Here is a 22,384-nt window from a genome sequence, read left to right as displayed (position 1 = left end):
TGAACAAGTATCAATGATCAACGAAGAATGGACAAGGATCAATGATCAAAGAAGAATGAAGGATGAAGAATGAACAAGGAATAATTATCATTGAAGAATGAGCAAGGATCAATGGTCAATGAAGAATGAACGATGAAGAATGAACAAGGATCAATGATCAATGAAGAATGAACGATGAAGATTGAACAAGGATCAATGATCATTGAAGAATGAACGATGAAGAGTGAACAAGGATTAGTGATCAATGAAGAATGAACGATGAAGAATGAACAAGGATCAATGATCAATGAAGAATTAACGATGAAGTATGATCAAGGATAAATGATCAATGAAGAATGAACGATGAACAATGAACCAGGATCAATGAACAATGAAAAATGAAAGATGAAGAATGAACAAGGATCAATGATCATTCAAGAATGAATGATGAAGAATGAACAAGGATTAATGATCATTGAAGAATGAACGATGAAGAATGAACCAAGATCAATGATCAATGAACAATGAACGATGAACAATGAACAAAGAACAATGATCATTGAACAATTAATAATGAAGAATGAACAAGAATCAATGATCAATGAAGAATAAACGATGAAGAATGAACAAGGATTAATGATCTTTGAAGAATGAATGATGAAGAATGAACAAGGATCAATGATCAATGAAAAATGAACGATGAAGAATAAACAATGATCAATGATCAATGAAGAATGAACGATGAAGAATGAACCTGGATCAATGATCAATGAACAATGAACGATGAACAATGAACAAGGACTAGTGATCATTCAAGAATGAATTATGAAAAATGAAGAAGGAACAATGATCATTGAAGAATGAATGATGAATAATCAACAAGGATCAATAATCAATGAAGAATGAACAAGGATAAATGATCAATGAAGAATTGACGATGAACAATGAACAAGGATCAAAGATTAATGAACAACGAAAGATGAAGAATGAACAAGGATCAATGATCATTGAAGAATGAATGATGAAGAATGAACAAGGATCAATGATCATTGAACAAAAAACAAGGATAAATGGTCAATGAAATGAATGATGAAGAATAAACAAGGATTAATAATCATGGAAGAATGAACGATGAAGAATGAACAAGAATCAATGATCAGTGAAGAATTCACGATGAAGAATGAACAAGGATCAATGATCATTGAAGAATGAATGATGAAGAATAAACAAGGATCAACGATCAATGAAGAATGAACGATGTAGAATGAACAAGGATCAATGATCAATGATGAATGAACGATGATGAATGAACAAGTATCAATGATCAATGAAGAAAGGACAAGGATCAATGATCAAAGAAGAATGAAGGATGAAGAATGAACAAGGAATAATGATCATTGAAGAATGAACAAGGATCAATGGTCAATGAAAAATGAACGATGAAGAATGAAATAGGATCAATGATCAATAAAGAATGAATGATGAAGCAGGAACAAGGATTAATGATCATTGAAGTATGATCAAGGATAAATGATCAATGAAGAATGAACGATGAACAATGAACCAGAATCAATGAACAATGAACAATAAACGATGAAGAATGAACAAGGATCAATGATCATTCAAGAATGAATGATGAAGAATCAACAAGGATAAATGATCAATGAAGAATGAACTATGAATAATGAACAACGATCAATAATCAATGAAGAATGAAAGATGAAGAATGAACAAGGATCAATAATCAATGAAGAATGAATGATGAAGAATGAACCAGGATCAATGATTAATGAACAATGAACAATGAACAATGATCATTGAACAATTAATAATGAAGAATGAACAAGAATCAATGATCAATGAAGTAAACGATGAAGAATAAACATGGATCAATGATCTTTGAAGAATGAATGAAGAAGAATGAACAACGAACAATGATCAATGAAGAATGAAAGATGAAGAATAAGCAAGGATCAATGATCAATGAAGAATGAACAATGATGAATGAACAAGGATCAATGTTTATTGAAGAATGAACAAGGATCAATGGTCAATGAACAATGAACGATGAAGAATAAACAATGATCAATGATCAATAAAGAATGAACGATGAAGAATGAACAAGGATCAATGTTCATTGTAGAATGAACAAGCATCAATGGTCAATAAAGAATGAACGATAAAGAATGAAAAAGGATCAATGATCAATGATGAATGAACGATGATGAATGAACAAGGATCAATGATCATTTAAGAATGAACGATGAAGAATGAACAAGGATCAATGATCAATGAAGAATGAACGATGAAGAATGAACAAGGATCATTGATCAACGAAGAATGAACGATGAAGAATTAACAAGGATCAATGATCAAGGAAGAATAAGCGATGAAGAATGAACCAGGATCAATGATAAATGAACAATGAACGATAAGGAGTGAACAAGGATCAATGATCATTCAAGAATGAAAGAAGAAGAATGAACAAGGATTAATGATCAATGAAGAATGAACGATGATTAATGAACAAGGACCAATAATCAATGAAGAATGAACGATGAAGAATGAACAAGGATAAATGATCAATGAAGAACGAACGATGAAGAATGAACAAGGATCAATGATCATTGAAAAATGAATGATCAAGAATGAACAAGGATCTATGATCAATGAAGAATGAAGAAGGATCAATGGTAATTGAAGAATGAACGATGAAGAATGAACAAGGATCAATGATCATGGAAGAATGAACGATGAAGAATGAACAAGGATCAATGATCAATGAAGAATGAACGATGAAGAATGAACAAGGGTCAATGATCATTGAAGAATGAATGAGGAAGAATGAACAAGGATCAACGATCAATGAAGAATGAACGATGTAGAATGAACAAGGATGAATGATCAATGATGAATGAACGATGATGAATGAACAAGTATCAATGATCAATGAAGAATGAACGATGAAGCATGAACAAGGATCAATGATTAAAGATAAATGAAGAATGAAGAATGAACAACGATCAATGATCAATGGTCAATGAAGAATGAACGATGAAGAATGAACTAGGATCAATGATCAATGAAGAATGAACGATGAAGCAGGAACAGGGATTAATGACCATTGAAGAATGAATGATGAAGAATGAACAAGGATCAATGATCAATCAAGAATGGACGATGATCTTAAGGGAATAAGAATATACGCCAACTCATTTAATAATAAGTTAATTTTTAAAAGGTTTTTCGTGTCGATTTTGATCTTAAGGGAATTAATTATTTATGTAATAAATCTAAAAAATAAGCTATTAAGAAATTAATTAAATAAAATAAAATTTTAAATTCTAAAAATTTGGATAAATGGGCTTGGATCTATAATAAACCCAATATGTCCTTTTATAGACATTTTTAGTATTTATTTATGATGGATCTATTTATTTTATCATTTATAATAAATAGACATTTAAGAAATTGATTATTAAGAAATTAATAAAGCTTAATTGAAAATTTATCTATAAATAAATACTAAAGACCGATTTTAGTTTTGATTTAGTTTAATAATAAATGAATATTTATATGCAAGTTGTTATAAATTTTATTTCTATTATATGTTATTGTAATGTTGCATTTATATGAAAACAGTGACATGATAATTAAAAGGCTAGATAGTAAGGAAATGCCGAACCATGCTTCCGGCATGTAAAAAACGTGGGACGTGTTTTTCGGCACATAAAATACGTCGAACACAGTAAGGTTGTTTAACCTGACCTGTGGCAAGAGCAACATTTTACTGGAGGAGTGACGACTCCCACTAAGTTAGGGGTTTTGGTCTACCTCACCCTAACAGGCCCTTACATATATCAAAAAAAGATCATATGTGTTGCATTCATTAAATAAGTAATCGGATTCCACGCCCTAACACTCAAGCAGAAGTGTTAGTAAATCACGCCCTGGTACTCAAGCAGAAGGACCAAAAGATTAATATATATATAAATAAATCTAATCTTAAAATGAATTCCCTATAATACATAAGATACCTTGCATATTATTTATTGTGATGTACTTATCTTTGCACATTACTTATTGCAATGCATATATTTAAAGCTGACCGATTTCCATCGGCTGTTCCTATATTTCGGGAGCAGATGCTGCAGGTAACTTTACATGAAGTTATTAAGAAGCTATTGTATTGTCTATGTGATGTTAGTATATATGTAGTTTATATTACGGGTATGTAAAAACGATAATTATGTATTAAAGAAAGATGTAATACGTAAAATTATATTTTAATGATTTAAGTTTTCTTTGTTTTTTTTTCTTTGAAAATTTTGTTTTGTTTTATTTCTTTTTCGCAATAATCACGGTTCGATAGACTTCCGCTTAGCATTACTAACTTTACATTATTATAAACCTACATTAGAAAAGAACAATCCGTTACAGCATCTAAGGAAAGAGAGGTTCCCACAACTAAGGAGGAACAAACTCATGCCCAGAGCAGCAGGACCCTTCTCCATTACTGCTAAGTTTGGTGACAATACCTACCAAGTGGACTTACCTGCAGACTACAATGTCACCAACACTTTCAATATAGGGGATTTGCAGTTATATACAGAGGAACATGAATTGAGGTCAATTCTTCCCCAAGAAGGAGGAGTTGAACCATGTTCATACCCCTCAAACATGGTCCAAGCCCAGAGGAACTACAAGCTGTTCCCACCAGACAAGCTGTTCCTACTGTTCCTGTTCAAAAGCATATAACTAAGCACCCAAGTCTTGAGCATGATAAGAACAACAAGACACGCCATGATCAAGATGCCCAAGCCCAAGAAATACACGAGAAGCCCAGAGGCCACACAGCATACTCAAGCAGCCAAAGTACTGACCAACAGCCTGTTTGCGACAAGGCCACTTTGCACTTGTGCCTGAGTCCTGAACACACGTGCCCTGAGACAAGTCAACCTGGAATTGGCATCTTTGCACTTGGGCCTAGCCATCATGGACCTAGGACCCTCCTGGTGATCATCACAGAACTATAAAAGTGCTGTCCAAGGTGCCCCTGTTAGAAGAACAACTCGAACAAGCCTTCCAGTACTTAGCCTAGTTTCTGTTTTCTGCTTTTAATAAAGCTTGTGCTAGTCACGTGTGTAAACTAGCCGTTAGTTCATATAAAGCTATATATAGGTGCCTAGGACTCGTGTAATAAACATTCATTGGTGATTAATCAGATTTCAATTCATTTCATTCAATTTCAAAGTGCATAGCTGAGATTCTCTCTTCTTTTCAACCTTGTGTGTTTGTGTTCTTCATTCAATTAACTGGAACAAAAGAGCGTGGAACGCTCCCGAGCAATAGCCTGTGGAACAACTGTTGTGTAACCTTCAATCTTATCAATCTTAGGGAGTGAAACTCCAAGGTGAAGGCGTGGGAGCATCCTGAAGGTGAGTGAAGCCAGAAAAAGGGAACCCACAGGTTGGCCTGAGAACCAAGAATTGGTTTCTTAGGTGGGTTTTGGTGATCGTGAGTGTTAGGAAGAGTCGAGCAATCTGTCTCCGAGTGAAGGGGCTGATTGTGTGCAAGTTTGTGAATCCGAAGGGCACAAACTTGGTGCAGAATGAATGATGAAGAATGAACAAGCATCAATGATCATTGAAGAATGAACGATGAAAAATGAACAAGGATCAATGATCAATGAAGAATGAAAAAGGAAGAATGAACCTGGATCAATGATCAATGAACAATGAACGATGAAGAATGAACAAGGACTAGTGATCATTCAAGAATGAAAAATGAACAAGGATCAATGATCAATGAAGAATGAATGATGAATAATCAACAAGGATCAATGATCAATTAGGAATGAACAAGGATCAATGGTCAATGAAGAGAGAAAGATGAAGAATGAACAAGGATCAATGATCATGGAAGAATGAACGATGAAGAATGAACAAGGATCAATGATAATTGAAGAATGAACGATGAAAAATGAATAAGGATCAATGATCATTGAAGAATGAACGATGAAGAATGAACAAGGATCAATTATCAATGAAGAATGAACAAGGCTCAATGGTCAATGAAGAATGAACGATTAAGAATGAACAAGGATCAATGGTCAATGAAGAGAGAACGATGAAGAATGCACAAGGATCAATGATCATGGAAGAATGAACGATGAAGAATGAACAAGGACCAATGATAATTGAAGAATGAACGATAAAGAATGAACACGGATCAACGATCATTGAAGAATGAACAAGGATCAATGGTCAATGAAGATTGAACGATGAAGAATGAACAAGGATCAATGATCAATGAAGAATGAACAAGGATCAATGATCAATGAAGAATGAATGATGAAGAATGAACAAGGATCAATGATCAATTAAGAATGAACAAGAATCAATGGTCCATGAAGAGAGACCGATGAACAATGAACAAGAATCAATGATAATTGAATAATGAACGTTGAAGAATGAACAAAGATCAATGATCATTGAAGAATCAACGATGAAGAATGAACAAGGATCAATTATCAATAAAGAATGAACAAGGATCAATGGTCAATGAAGAACGAATAATTAAGAATGAACAAGAATCAATGATCATGGAAGAATGAACGATGAAGAATGAACAAGGATCAATGATCAATGAAGAATGAACGATGAAGAATGAACAAGGATCAATGATCATTGAAGAATGAACCATGATGAATGAACAAGGATCATATATCAATGAAGAATGAACAAGGATAAATAGTCAATGAAGAATGAACGATTAAGAATGAACAAGGATCAATGATCATGGAAGAATGAACAATGAAGAATTAACAAGGATCAATGATCAATGAAGAATGAACGATGAAGAATGAACAAGCATCAATGATCATTGAAGAATGAACGATGAAGAATGAACAAGGATCAATGATCAATGAAGAATGAACGATGAAGAATGAACCTGGATCAATGATCAATGAACAACGAACGATGAAGAATGAACAAGGACTAGTAATCATTCAAGAATGAATTATGAAGAATGAACAAGGATCAATGATCAATGAAGAATGAATGATGAATAATCAACAAGGATCAATATCAATGAAAAATGAACAAGGATAAATGATCAATGAAGAATGAAATAGGATCAATGATTAATGAACAACAAACGATGAAGAATGAACAAGGATCAATGATCATTGAAGAATGAATGATGAAAAATGAACAAGGATCAATGATCATTGAAGAATGAACAAGGATAAATGTTCAATGAAATGAACGATGAAGAATTAACAAGAATCAATATTCATGGAAGGATACACGATGAAGAATGAACAAGGATCAATGATCAATGAAGAATGAACGATGAAGATTGAACAAGGATCAATGATCATTGAAGAATGAATGATGAAGAATGAACAAGGATCAACGATCAATGAAGAATGAACGATGTAGAATGAACAAGGATCAATGATCAATGATGAATGAACGATGATGAATGAACAAGTATCAATGATCAATGAAGAATGAACAAGGATCAATGATCAAAGAAGAATGAAGGATGAAGAATGAACAAGGATTAATGATCATTGGAGAATGAACAAGGATCAATGATCAATGAAGAATGAACGATGAAGAATGAACTAGGATCAATGATCAATGAGGAATGAACGATGAAGCAGGAACATGGATTAATGATCATTGAAGAATGAACGATGAAGAGTGAACAAGGATCAGTGATCAATGAAGAATGAACGATGAAGAATGAACAAGGATCAATGATCAATGAAGAATTAACGATGAAGTATGATCAAGGATAAATGATCAATGAAGAATGAACGATGAACAATGAACCAGGATCAATGAACAATGAAAAATGAACGATGAAGAATGAACAAGGATCAATGATCATTCAAGAATGAATGATGAAGAATGAACAAGGATCAATGATCATTGAAGAATGAATGATGAAGAATGAACCAGGATCAATGATCAATGAACAATGAACGATGAACAATGAACAAAGAACAATGATCATTGAACAATTAATAATGAAGAATGAACAAGAATCAATGATCAATGAAGAATAAACGATGAAGAATGAACAAGGATTAATGATCTTTGAAGAATGAATGATGAAGAATGAACAAGGATTAATGATCAATGAAAAATGAACGATGAAGAATAAACAAGGATCAATGATCAATGAAGAATGAACGATGAAGAATGAATAAGGATCAATGTTTATTGAATAATGAACAAGGATCAATGGTCAATGAAGAATGAACGATGAAGAATGAACAATGACCAATGATCAATAAAGAATGAACGATGAAGAATGAACAAGGATCAATGTTCATTGTAGAATGAACAAGGATGAATGGTTAATAAAGAATGAACGATAAAGAATGAACAAGGATCAATGATCAATGAAGAATGAACGATGAAGAATGAACAAGGATCAATGATCATTTAAGAATGAACGATGAAGAATGAACAAGGATCAATGTTCAATGAAGAATGAACGATGAAGAATGAACCTGGATCAATGATCAATGAACAATGAACGATGAAGAATGAATAAGGACTAGTGATCATTCAAGAATGAATTTTGAAAAATGAAGAAGGAACAATGATCATTGAAGAATGAATGATGAATAATCAACAAGGATCAATAATCAATGAAGAATGAACAAGGATAAATGATCAATGAAGAATTGACGATGAACAATGAACAAGGATCAATGATTAATGAACAACGAAAAATGAAGAATGAACAAGGATCAATGATCATTGAAGAATGAATGATGAAGAATGAACCAGGATCAATGATCATTGAAGAAAGAACAAGGATAAATGGTCAATGAAATGAATGATGAAGAATAAACAAGGATCAATAATCATGGAAGAATGAACAAGGATCAATGATCAGTGAAGAATTAACGATGAAGAATGAACAAGGATCAATGATCATTGAAGAATGAATGATGAAGAATAAACAAGGATCAACGATCAATGAAGAATGAACGATGTAGAATGAACAAGGATCAATGATCAATGATGAATGAACGATGATGAATGAACAAGTATCAATGATCAACGAAGAATGGACAAGGATCAATGATCAAAGAAGAATGAAGGATGAAGAATGAACAAGGAATAATTATCATTGAAGAATGAGCAAGGATCAATGCTCAATGAAGAATGAACGATGAAGAATGAACAAGGATCAATGATCAATGAAGAATGAACGATGAAGATTGAACAAGGATCAATGATCATTGAAGAATGAACGATGAAGAGTGAACAAGGATTAGTGATCAATGAAGAATGAACGATGAAGAATGAACAAGGATCAATGATCAATGAAGAATTAACGATGAAGTATGATCAAGGATAAATGATCAATGAAGAATGAACGATGAACAATGAACCAGGATCAATGAACAATGAAAAATGAAAGATGAAGAATGAACAAGGATCAATGATCATTCAAGAATGAATGATGAAGAATGAACAAGGATTAATGATCATTGAAGAATGAACGATGAGGAATGAACCAAGATCAATGATCAATGAACAATGAACGATGAACAATGAACAAAGAACAATGATCATTGAACAATTAATAATGAAGAATGAACAAGAATCAATGATCAATGAAGAATAAACGATGAAGAATGAACAAGGATTAATGATCTTTGAAGAATGAATGATGAAGAATGAACAAGGATCAATGATCAATGAAAAATGAATGATGAAGAATAAACAATGATCAATGATCAATGAAGAATGAACGATGAAGAATGAACCTGGATCAATGATCAATGAACAATAAACGATGAACAATGAACAAGGACTAGTGATCATTCAAGAATGAATTATGAAAAATGAAGAAGGAACAATGATCATTGAAGAATGAATGATGAATAATCAACAAGGATCAATAATCAATGAAGAATGAACAAGGATAAATGATCAATGAAGAATTGACGATGAACAATGAACAAGGATCAAAGATTAATGAACAACGAAAGATGAAGAATGAACAAGGATCAATGATCATTGAAGAATGAATGATGAAGAATGAACAAGGATCAATGATCATTGAACAAAAAACAAGGATAAATGGTCAATGAAATGAATGATGAAGAATAAACAAGGATTAATAATCATGGAAGAATGAACGATGAAGAATGAACAAGGATCAATGATCAGTGAAGAATTAACGATGAAGAATGAACAAGGATCAATGATCATTGAAGAATGAATGATGAAGAATAAACAAGGATCAACGATCAATGAAGAATGAACGATGTAGAATGAACAAGGATCAATGATCAATGATGAATGAACGATGATGAATGAACAAGTATCAATGATCAATGAAGAAAGGACAAGGATCAATGATCAAAGAAGAATGAAGGATGAAGAATGAACAAGGAATAATGATCATTGAAGAATGAACAAGGATCAATGGTCAATGAAAAATGAACGATGAAGAATGAAATAGGATCAATGATCAATAAAGAATGAATGATGAAGCAGGAACAAGGATTAATGATCATTGAAGTATGATCAAGGATAAATGATCAATGAAGAATGAACGATGAACAATGAACCAGAATCAATGAACAATGAACAATAAACGATGAAGAATGAACAAGGATCAATGATCATTCAAGAATGAATGATGAAGAATCAACAAGGATAAATGATCAATGAAGAATGAACTATGAATAATGAACAAGGATCAATAATCAATGAAGAATGAAAGATGAAGAATGAACAAGGATCAATAATCAATGAAGAATGAATGATGAAGAATGAACCAGGATCAATGATTAATGAACAATGAACAATGAACAATGATCATTGAACAATTAATAATGAAGAATGAACAAGAATCAATGATCAATGAAGCATAAACGATGAAGAATAAACATGGATCAATGATCTTTGAAGAATGAATGAAGAAGAATGAACAAGGAACAATGATCAATGAAGAATGAACGATGAAGAATAAGCAAGGATCAATGATCAATGAAGAATGAACAACGATGAATGAACAAGGATCAATGTTTATTGAAGAATGAACAAGGATCAATGGTCAATGAACAATGAACGATGAAGAATAAACAATGATCAATGATCAATAAAGAATGAACGATGAAGAATGAACAAGGATCAATGTTCATTGTAGAATGAACAAGCATCATTGGTCAATAAAGAATGAACGATAAAGAATGAAAAAGGATCAATGATCAATGATGAATGAACGATGATGAATGAACAAGGATCAATGATCATTTAAGAATGAACGATGAAGAATGAACAAGGATCAATGATCAATGAAGAATGAACGATGAAGAATGAACAAGGATCATTGATCAACGAAGAATGAACGATGAAGAATTAACAAGGATCAATGATCAAGGAAGAATAAGCGATGAAGAATGAACCAGGATCAATGATAAATGAACAATGAACGATAAAGAGTGAACAAGGATCAATGATCATTCAAGAATGAAAGAAGAAGAATGAACAAGGATTAATGATCAATGAAGAATGAACGATGATTAATGAACAAGGACCATTAATCAATGAAGAATGAACGATGAAGAATGAACAAGGATAAATGATCAATGAAGAACGAACGATGAAGAATGAACAAGGATCAATGATCATTGAAAAATGAATGATCAAGAATGAACAAGGATCTATGATCAATGAAGAATGAAGAAGGATCAATGGTAATTGAAGAATGAACGATGAAGAATGAACAAGGATCAATGATCATGGAAGAATGAACGATGAAGAATGAACAAGGATCAATGATCAATGAAGAATGAACGATGAAGAATGAACAAGGGTCAATGATCATTGAAGAATGAATGAGGAAGAATGAACAAGGATCAACGATCAATGAGGAATGAACGATGTAGAATGAACAAGGATGAATGATCAATGATGAATGAACGATGATGAATGAACAAGTATCAATGATCAATGAAGAATGAACGATGAAGCATGAACAAGGATCAATGATTAAAGATAAATGAAGAATGAAGAATGAACAACGATCAATGATCAATGGTCAATGAAGAATGAACGATGAAGAATGAACTAGGATCAATGATCAATGAAGAATGAACGATGAAGCAGGAACAGGGATTAATGACCATTGAAGAATGAATGATGAAGAATGAACAAGGATCAATGATCAATCAAGAATGGACGATGAAGAATGAACAAGGATAAATGATCAAGGAAGAATGAACGATGAAGTACGATCAAGGATCAATGATCAATGATTAATGAAGAATGAAATATGAACAATTAACTAGGATCAATGAACAATGAACAATGAACGATGAAGAATGAACAAGGATCATTGATCATTTAAGAATGAATGATGAAGAATGAACAAGGATCAATGATCAATGAAGAATGAACTTTGAATAATGAATAAGTATCAATGATCAATGAAGAATGAATGATGAAGAATGAACAAGGATCAATGATCATCGAAGAATGAACGATGAAGAATGAACAAGGATCAATGATCATTGAAGAATGAACGATGAGGAATGAACAAGGATGAATGATCAATTAAGAATGAACGATGAAGAATGAACAAGGATCAATGATCAATGAAGAATGAACGATGAAGAATGAACCAGGATCAATGATCAATGAACAATGAATGATGTAGAATGAACAAGGATCAATGATCATTGAACAATTAATAATGAAGAATGAACAAGGATCAATGATCAATGAAGAATAAACGATGAAAAATGAACAAGGATCAATGATCAATGAAGAATAAACGATGAAGAATGAACAAGGATCAATGATCTTTGAAGAATGAACTGTTGGCCTCTTAGGTTTTGATGATGACTTCACTTTTAAATAAACAAACATGTTTTAGAGTTTGTCTTGTAGGTAAATATTCGATTTTGTTAAAATCGTTGATGAAGCCTATGACTTGGTTCGTGGAAGTTGTACGTGTCTTAGAATATCCAAGAAGTTAGATAAATGCTTAGGATGTTAAAAGTATACAGGCGGTCTACTGTTGCCAAAGTTGACAATTTGACAGAAGTTTTAGATGGAGACAGTACACTGTTCCCACGTCGCAGGTCTTAAGAAAACAACGGCTGGAAAATTGCAAATAAATTATTTACTGTTTTTAAGTTGATGTAACGGTTAAGAGTTAAATTAATTGCTTAATTAATTAATAAATTGGTTGGCAAAACTATTTTTAGGTTATCTAAAAATAGCCTAAGATTTATTCTTTTTGAGAAAAAGATCTCCTTTTTAATTAGGATTTTATTTTAACTCCTATGCTATTTTTAGCTTGAAGGAACCGTTTTCCACTTTTAGCAAATGGTAACCGAAGTATATTTTTGGCGTTCCACTACCTTTTTTTTGAGAACGTGTAAGTTAGTGGTAGGTATGCCTAAGGTAACTGACGGCTGTTCCCACTATAAATAGGAGGGACTATACTCAAACCGTATAGTATCCGAGAGTGTCCATAAAGGGAGTTCTATTAAGAAAAATATTTTCAGCTATCTAATGCCAATTAATTTATTATATTTTTCTTAAAGCAATTATTTAATTTTTATCCTCTTGAGAATTTGGTCTTGTAAGGGTATTTGTGTGTTTTGTTGTAACTAGACTTAAGGGAAGTCTAGGGGAATGAACGATATAGGATCAATGTTTATTGAAGAATGAACAAGGATCAATGGTCAATGAAGAATGAACGATGAAGATTGAACAAGGATCAATGATCAATGAAGAATGAACGATGAAGTATGAACAAGGATCAATGTTCATTGAATAATGAACGAGGATCAATGTTTATTGAAGAATTAACAAGAATCAATGGTCAATGAAGAATCAACGATGAAGAATGAACAGGGATCAATGATCAATGAGGAATGAACGATGAAGAATGAACAAGGATCAATGATCAATGAAGAATGAACGAAGAAGAATGAACAAGGATCAATGTTTATTGAAGAATGAACAAGGATCAATGGTCAATAAAGAATGAACGATGAAGTATGAACATGGATCAATGATCAATGAAGAATGAACGATGATGTATGAACAAGGATCAATGTTGATTGAAGAATGAACGATGAAGAATGAACAAGGATCAGTGATCATCGAAGAATGAACGATGAAGAATGAACAAGGATCAATGTTTATTGAAGAATGAACAAGGATCAATGGTCAATGAAGAATAAACGATGAAGAATGAACAAGGATCAATGATCAATGAAGAATGAACGATGAAGAATGAACAAGGATCAATGATCAATGCAGAATAAACAAGGATCAATCAACAATGAAGAATGAACGAAAAAGAATGAACAAGGATCAATGTTTATTGAAGAATGAACAAGGATCAATGGTCGATGAAGAATGAACGATGAAGTATTAACAAGGATCAATGATCGATGAAGAATAAACGATGAAGTATGAACCAGGATCAATGTTCATTGAAGAATGAACGATGAAGAATGAACAAGGATCAATGATCATTGAAGAATGAACGATGAAGAATGAACAAGGATCAATGTTTATTGAAGAATGAACAAGGATCAATGGTCAATGAAGAATCAATGATGAAGAATGAACAAGGATCAATGATCAATGAAGAATGAACGATGAAGAATGAACAAGGATCAATGATCAATGAAGAATGAACAAGGATCAATGATCAATGAAGAATGAACGATGAAGAATGAACAAGGATCAATGTTCATTGAAGAATGAACAAGGATCAATGTTCATTGAAGAATGAACAAGGATCAATGGTCAATGAAGAATGAACAATGAAGATGAACATGGATCAATGATCAAAGAAGAATGAACGATGAAGAATGAACCAGGAACAATGATCAATGAACAATGAACGATGAAGAATGAACAAGGATCAATGATCAAAGAAGAATGAAGGATGAAGAATGAACAAGGATCAATGATCATTGAAGAATGAACAAGGATCAATGGTCAATTAAGAATGAACGATGAAGAATGAACTAGGATCAATGATCAATGAAGAATGAACTTTAACAACCCGACTTACCGTTTAATGGGTAAACAGGGTCGTCATGGGGATTATTTCCCAAGAAACGTAAATCATATCCCAAAACCTGGGCAAAGGAACCACCAGCTCTATTACGAAACCAACACAGCTAAATCTCAAACCAAATATCTAATCTAAACATAAAGTAACCATACAACTCACTACGAGTTCATTATCAACAACATAATCAGTACTAATCAGAACTAATATACATTAAACAAATTCCTAATACAAACTATAAGCTTCCACGGTTTCAGCTCAAAATGACATCCTTAGCACTCTCATCAACATTGCTAACCCGATTATTCCCGACCGGACCCGATCTGTAATCAGCTAAAAGATGGAAACAACAGGGAATCAGATTAAACTGAGTGAGAAGCAGCAATCCAAAACAATTAAACACAGCAATTCAAAACAATGGTTTAAAAGCAACATCAGTTTTCTAGATCTATGTGCGCACAGGGAGTCTAGTTGAGAGGAACATCCATAGCTCTAAGGCTATGTCTTTCTCGGGTGAAGCTAGTCAAAATCTCAATGACAATTCGCTTCAAAAACAGGGAGTAGGGAACCATGTTCCTCAACTCCGTCAATGACCAGCTCGCAAGCCCGATCCATTGACCATAACAATATCAGCATAATCATTCATAAACATTTATCACATTCATACCAATTTCACAAACATTGAAATAAACATTTTACAAATGGTAGCCTGGCCAGACCTCTTTTTAAGGGACTGTTACTACTCACCAAAAAGAACGCTTCAAGAGGCTAAGTCTGCTACACCGCGATTATTAGAAGGGCTCTTCGATAAAGTTGCCTCCTGAAGCATAACAACATAGCATCACAATAACGCATACGATACTACAGCTAGGTTCATATAGTTCATTACTACTCATTCTTAGAACACATAGTTTCACCAGCTATTCTAATATTTCCACTTAAACACCAATATATGCGTTCAAACTCAATGTTAGAAATCCTCAAAGAATCACATAATACTTTCAAGAATAGCAAATTATTCGATACTTACCCATAACTCTTGGTTTTAACATTTCTAAGCATCATATACTAGTAAAACTTGATCTTTAATTTACCATTTACATCTTATTAAACTGGAAGTAACCATTCTAGCCCACAATCGTTATTGCTCATAAAGAATTTAATAATCCATCTAAAATATTAAATCATCTAACAATTAGCTCTTAACGAGTATCCACAACCCAAAATGATTAATCTCAAATTCACCCAAATCTATCAATCAACATAATACCCATAACAAGTTCTCAAATCAACAAAGATCTAATATATCACCTAAGAGTATCACTTTACTCAATTACTTGTCATCATCATTATCAAAACCTCCATGAACAGCTAACATTTACGTGAGAAGTTCATTAACCCAACCAAAATCAAGACATCATCATCATCATCATCATCATCATTATTTGCCATAAATTCCTAATTCCTAACAATAATTATCAAATATCTCATATCCAGCTAATACTCCCAATCAACATAACTCATCAAATTAACTATATAAATTCAAGATTCAACAAAAATTAGAGCTTAATTCATGACGAAGGAGCATGCTGATGCGTAACTGGGGCTGATTAAGGCCTTGGTTATGCAAGGATGAATGTTGCGCGGAAGCTTTAATGATTACTACAAACAATACTACGAAATGATCATTCAAAGAACACGAAACAACCACAAACAGAACCAAGAACTCCGTTCTTGATTTTCTGATGTTGATCACCTGTGACCCTCCTCTATGATCGACACGAAAACGATATGTACAAAGCCTTCCAGACCTTGAACTTGAGGTTTCCTTAAAGTATCAAGGCTGCTCCGCAACTCTTAACACTCCAAGGATCAAAGGATACTCCGTAGCCTTTGATGAAGTTGCCTCCAACTTCAGAGAAGAAAACAGAAAAAACACTTTTTCTGAAATGCCTCTATGTATTGAATTATCAAAATGAACGTGAATTCTCCTCTATTACATGGGTGAGGCCCTCCTTATATAGAGTCCTAAACTACCTTAACAGCTATAAATGACACGAGCCTTATTTAAAATACACGTGCTAATTACAAGACACTTAAAACAGAAACTGAAAACAAAAAACACTTAGAACAAATTCTGATCTGCAAATCAGTCGAGCAGCCCTCCTTCAACTCAGCTTATAGGTCTCCACGTGGATTTTTAGAATGGTTTTAGGACTTTGATAGCAAGTTCCTAGTGTAGAGATTCCATTTCTACCCTTGGTGGCACAGGATACCATGAAACATGATCTGGACAAAGCGTGCTAGGTCAGCTGGTCACAACAAGCTTGCAACTGAGTTCTGTTCTGATCTGTACTACCTGCTGAGTGGCTGACCTTCACGGCTAATTTCAGTGGGTTTCCCATGATGAATAATGATGTTCTTGGGCTAAGGCATGAAGTCCCATGTACCAAGATTCCATTTCCACTTCATCCCAAGTCCTAGACGTACTGGTTTGGTCTGCAAGTGTCGTGCAAGGTGGCCTGGTCGCTAGTTTGCTACTTTGTTATTCTGACGCCATGACCTGATTTCTGTTTGGTCTGAATGGCCTGGAAGCAGCGTTGTGTGGGCTCCTTAGCCTCTTCATTTGATACAAACACATTTGTATCACATGCTAATGAAAATATGCCAATAAAATCAATCTCATATGAATTAAACATCAATTCTGAGAAAACAGAGAAAAGAAATCTAGAAGGGTTTGCCTTCTGTTTACTAATCAGTAAAGAACACCACCAAGACTAGCTACAAAATTGATATCAGCTTCTTGAATTTTCGATGCTTAAACAACGATACCAAATTCTACTTATTTTCCCCAATTCAAAGAACCGGGTATTAGGCTAGAAAAGGTTCGATTGCTATATTTCTAATTTTACTTTAACGGAATAAATTCTACAAATATATATTGATTTTACATGTAATTTCCGATTAGAGATAGCTAGGGTTCGAAAATTTGAGAAGAAAATCGGTTATTAAACATGAGTAAAATGAAATTACACATAGAAATTAAGAGATTTAATACCTTAGTTTGTTTACACCAACAAATACAAGAAGAGGAACACCGGTAATGGTTGTAGAACCACCATGAGAAGCAGTGTTCGTGTTTGGTGAAAACCGCCACTTGATTTTACTGCCCAGAGAAAAGGAAAACGAGAAGGACCAGTTGAATCAACGAGAAGATGATGAATCTTGCTTGAAGGCACTCAAAATTTCAGAAGAAGGAGGAAGGCGGTGAAGATGTTGATGATGTTGCTGATTGCTCGAAGAAGAAGGAAGGAAAAGGGAAAGGGAATAGGTTTCTGATTTGGGGTTTGGGTATATAATAATTTTTTTTATTATTTTAATCTTTTCCTTCTTATGTAAGAAAATTAGGATAAGACTAAGTTTATGTTTTGGCACTTAGCCTACCTTGCCGCCCACTTCCAAGTTTTTTTTACTTTTTTTATTTTATTATTATTATTTTTAATATTATTATTATTATTATTATTATTATTATTATTATTATTATTATTATTATTATTATAATTACCTACTCAACTTACTTGATTCATGGTAAATTTCTAATTAATTCAAAGCCCAAAATGATTTTATTTATTTTAAATTTCCGAATGTCACATTCTACCCAACTAAAGAAGAACTTCGTCCTCGAAGTTAAGTCAAGTCTCAAGCACAAACTCAAATATCCAGCTATCATACATATCATAAGACTATGTTACCCAATTACTCATACTTATGCATTGAAAGAATCTATATAACTCGTACAACTATGCGAACTAATCAAAATTTTAAGGCTTAGCATCGCTAAAACTAAGTATTATTTCGAAATCTATGATTCTACCCAACTTAGAATGAAGTTCGTCCTCGAACTTAACTTTATAAGATTAACGAGATGCAATACATATAAAACGATAAAAATATAAATACCTAAGCAAATAACCAAGGATAATCGCGTCTCATGGCATCTTCTGCCTCCCACGTGGCTTCTTCGGTAACGTGATTAGACTATAGCACTTTCACAAGTGCTACACTACCTCGACGAGTATCACGCGTCTTCTTATCTAGAATCTGAACGGGAGTCTCTTCATATTGCAAGGTGTCATCCAAGTTTAATTGTTCGGGTTGAAGAACGTGTGAATCATCCCAGATGTACTGCCTTAATTGAGATACGTGAAACACATCATGCACTCTATCAATAGACGCAGGTAACGCAAGTCGATATGCGACCTTGCCTATGCGCTCAAGGATCTCGTAGGGTCCAATGAATCTTGGACTGAGCTTACCTTTCTTCCCAAACCTTATCACGTCTTTAGTTGGTGAAACTCGAAGAAAGACTTTATCTCCAACTTGAAATTCAAGAGGTCGACGTCGTTAATCTGCATAACTCTTTTGCCTATCCTGAGCTGCTTTCATCCTCTTGTGTATCAACTGAACTTGCTCGATCATCTCCTAAATCAAAGGCGGTCCCACAGCTACCGTATCCGAACTATCATTCCAACATACAGGGCTACGACAACTACGACCATAAAGTGCCTTGAATGGTGCCATCCCAATACTCGAATGATAACTGTTATTATACGAGAACTCTATCATATCCAACTTATCATCCCATGAGCCCCCGAAATCTAAGACACATGCTCGTAACATATCCTCAAGCGTCTGTATCGTCCACTCTGTCTGTCCATCTGTAGCTGGGTGAAACGCTGTGCTAATTCTCAGCTCAGTACCCAAAGAATCCTGTAGCTTTTGCCAAAAATTAGACAAGAACCGAGCATCTCTATCTGAGGTTATATCTCGTGGAACTTCGTGATGTCTCACCACTTGCTGTCGATATGCTAAAGCCAACTGATGCTTGTTCCAAGTGTCCTTCATTGGAATGAAATGTGCTGATTTTGTCAATCGATCAACTATGACCCAAATCATATTGTTGCCCTTCGTAGTCCTCGGTAGTCCACACACAAAATCCATAGATATCGATTCCCACTTCCATTCGGGTATCGGCAACGGGTGAAGTAAACCTTGAGGTCGACGGTGATCTATCTTGACCTTTTGGCAGGTTAAGCATTTGGCAACAAAATTAGCAACATCCTTTTTCATACCATGCCACCAAAACGTTCACTTGAGATCTTGGTACATCTTATCAGTGCCCGGATGTGTGGAGAAACATGAACTATGCGCCTCTCTCAGAATGCGAGTACGTAGGTCGGAATCGTTAGGCACACACCATCTATAGTCGTATCGCAAACTGCCATCCTCATGAATACTAAAATGTGGGTCAGGTGTTTCTACCACTATGGAAGCCTTCTCAATCAGATGTATATCTTCAGTCTGTTTAATCCTTATCTCCTCAAACAAATCAGATGTCACCTCCATCATCGATGCCACTGCCCCATGCTCTACTATCTCGATACCCATCTCCTCTATTTCTTCTCTTAAGCGCACTCTAGCTAAGGCATTACATAAACTATGTACAGCTTTCCGGCTCAAGGCATCAGCGACGACATTAGCTTTTCCCTCATGGTACCGGAACTCCAGATTATAATCTAAAATCAGCTCTAGCCATCGCCGTTGCCTCATATTCAACTCTCTCTATGTGAATATGTACTTTAGACTTTTGTGATCAGACAAGACCTTAAAATTAGTACCATACAGATAGTGTCTCCATATCTTGAGAGCGAAGACTACCGCAGCTAACTCCATGTCATGTGTCGGATAGTTGATCTCGTGGGTCTTTAGTTACCGTGAAGCATACGCAATGACGCGCCCAGTTTGCATCAACACACACCCCAAACCATTCTTCGACGCATCAGTGTACAACTCAAATTCTGACTCTCCATTAGGTAATGCTAAGGTAGGTGCAGAAGTCAGTCGTGTCTAGAGAATCCTAAAAGCTTCATCGCACTGTTCATCCCAAACAAATCGTATATCTTTTCTGGTCAACTGCGTTAACGGTCGCGCAATCTTGGAAAGTCGCGCACAAATCTTCGGTAATACCCCGCCAAACCTAAGAAACTCCGAACTTCAGACGCGTTCCTTGGTATGGCCCAAGTCGAAATCGCCTCCACCTTCGCCGGGTCTACCGATATACCCTCACTAGACACTATGTGCCCAAGAAAAGAAACCTTGCGTAGCCAAAATTCGCACTTTGAGAATTTGGCATACAACCTATGCTCTCTCAAGGTTTGTAATACGATCCTCAAATGTTCGGCATGTTGATCCTCATCTTTAGAATAAACTAAGATGTCGTCGATGAATATTACAACGAACTAATCAAGATACGCGGTAAAGATGTTGTTCATGAGGGCCATGAATGCCACCGATGCGTTGGTTAAACCAAAGGGCATAACCGTAAACTCATAATGCCCATATCGTGTCCTAAAGGCTGTCTTAGGGATATCCTTTGGTGATATATTCAACTAATGATAACCAGACCTCAAATCGATCTTAGAGAACACCGATGCACCTCTGAGCTGATCGAACATGTCATCTATCCTAGGAAGAGGATATTTATTCTTCACAGTTGCCCGGTTGAGCTCTCGATAATCTACACATAATCTAAAGGATCCATATTTCTTCTTAACAAAGAGAACGGGTGCGCCCCAAGGAGACACACTTGGGCGTATATAACCCTTATCTAACAATTCTTGCAGTTGCACCTTTAAATCTGCTGTCTCTCTAGGTGCCATATGATATGGAGCCTTAGATATAGGACTCGTGCCCGGTACAAGATCAATCGTCATATCAACTGCTCTCGGAGGTGGTAATCTAGGTATCTCAGAAGGAAAAACATCCTCAAACTCACGAACTACACGTATCTCTCCTATCTCGGGTGTGCTCATCGTCGTGTCTACTACGTGACATAGAATCATCGGGTAATTCTTCCTCAAATATGTTTTCAGTTTGATAACAGATATGATCTTAATGTGATTCTTTGGCACAAAACCCTTAAAAATCACTTTCTGCCCTTTAGGTCCTCGTATAGCTACCTTCTTCATCCAACAATCGATACTTGCCTTGTACTTCCTCAACCAATCCATACCCAAGATAACATCAAAATTATCTAAAGGAAACTCTATCAAGTCTACGCGTAAATCCATTCCCATGAAGTCTAAAGCTATATCCTTGTACACTCGCTGACATAAGATTCTCTCGCCCGATGGTTGTGTAAACTCACTATTTATCTAAAGAGAATTAGACAAAAGCAACTTTGATACACACGAAAATGCAACAAAAGAATGAGATGCTCCCGAATCAAATAAAACATATGCAAGTTTATTGT

Source organism: Amaranthus tricolor, chromosome 4, assembly GCF_026212465.1.
Source record: "Amaranthus tricolor cultivar Red isolate AtriRed21 chromosome 4, ASM2621246v1, whole genome shotgun sequence".
Classification (NCBI taxonomy): Eukaryota; Viridiplantae; Streptophyta; class Magnoliopsida; order Caryophyllales; family Amaranthaceae; genus Amaranthus; species Amaranthus tricolor.
This window is presented reverse-complemented; position numbering follows the sequence as displayed.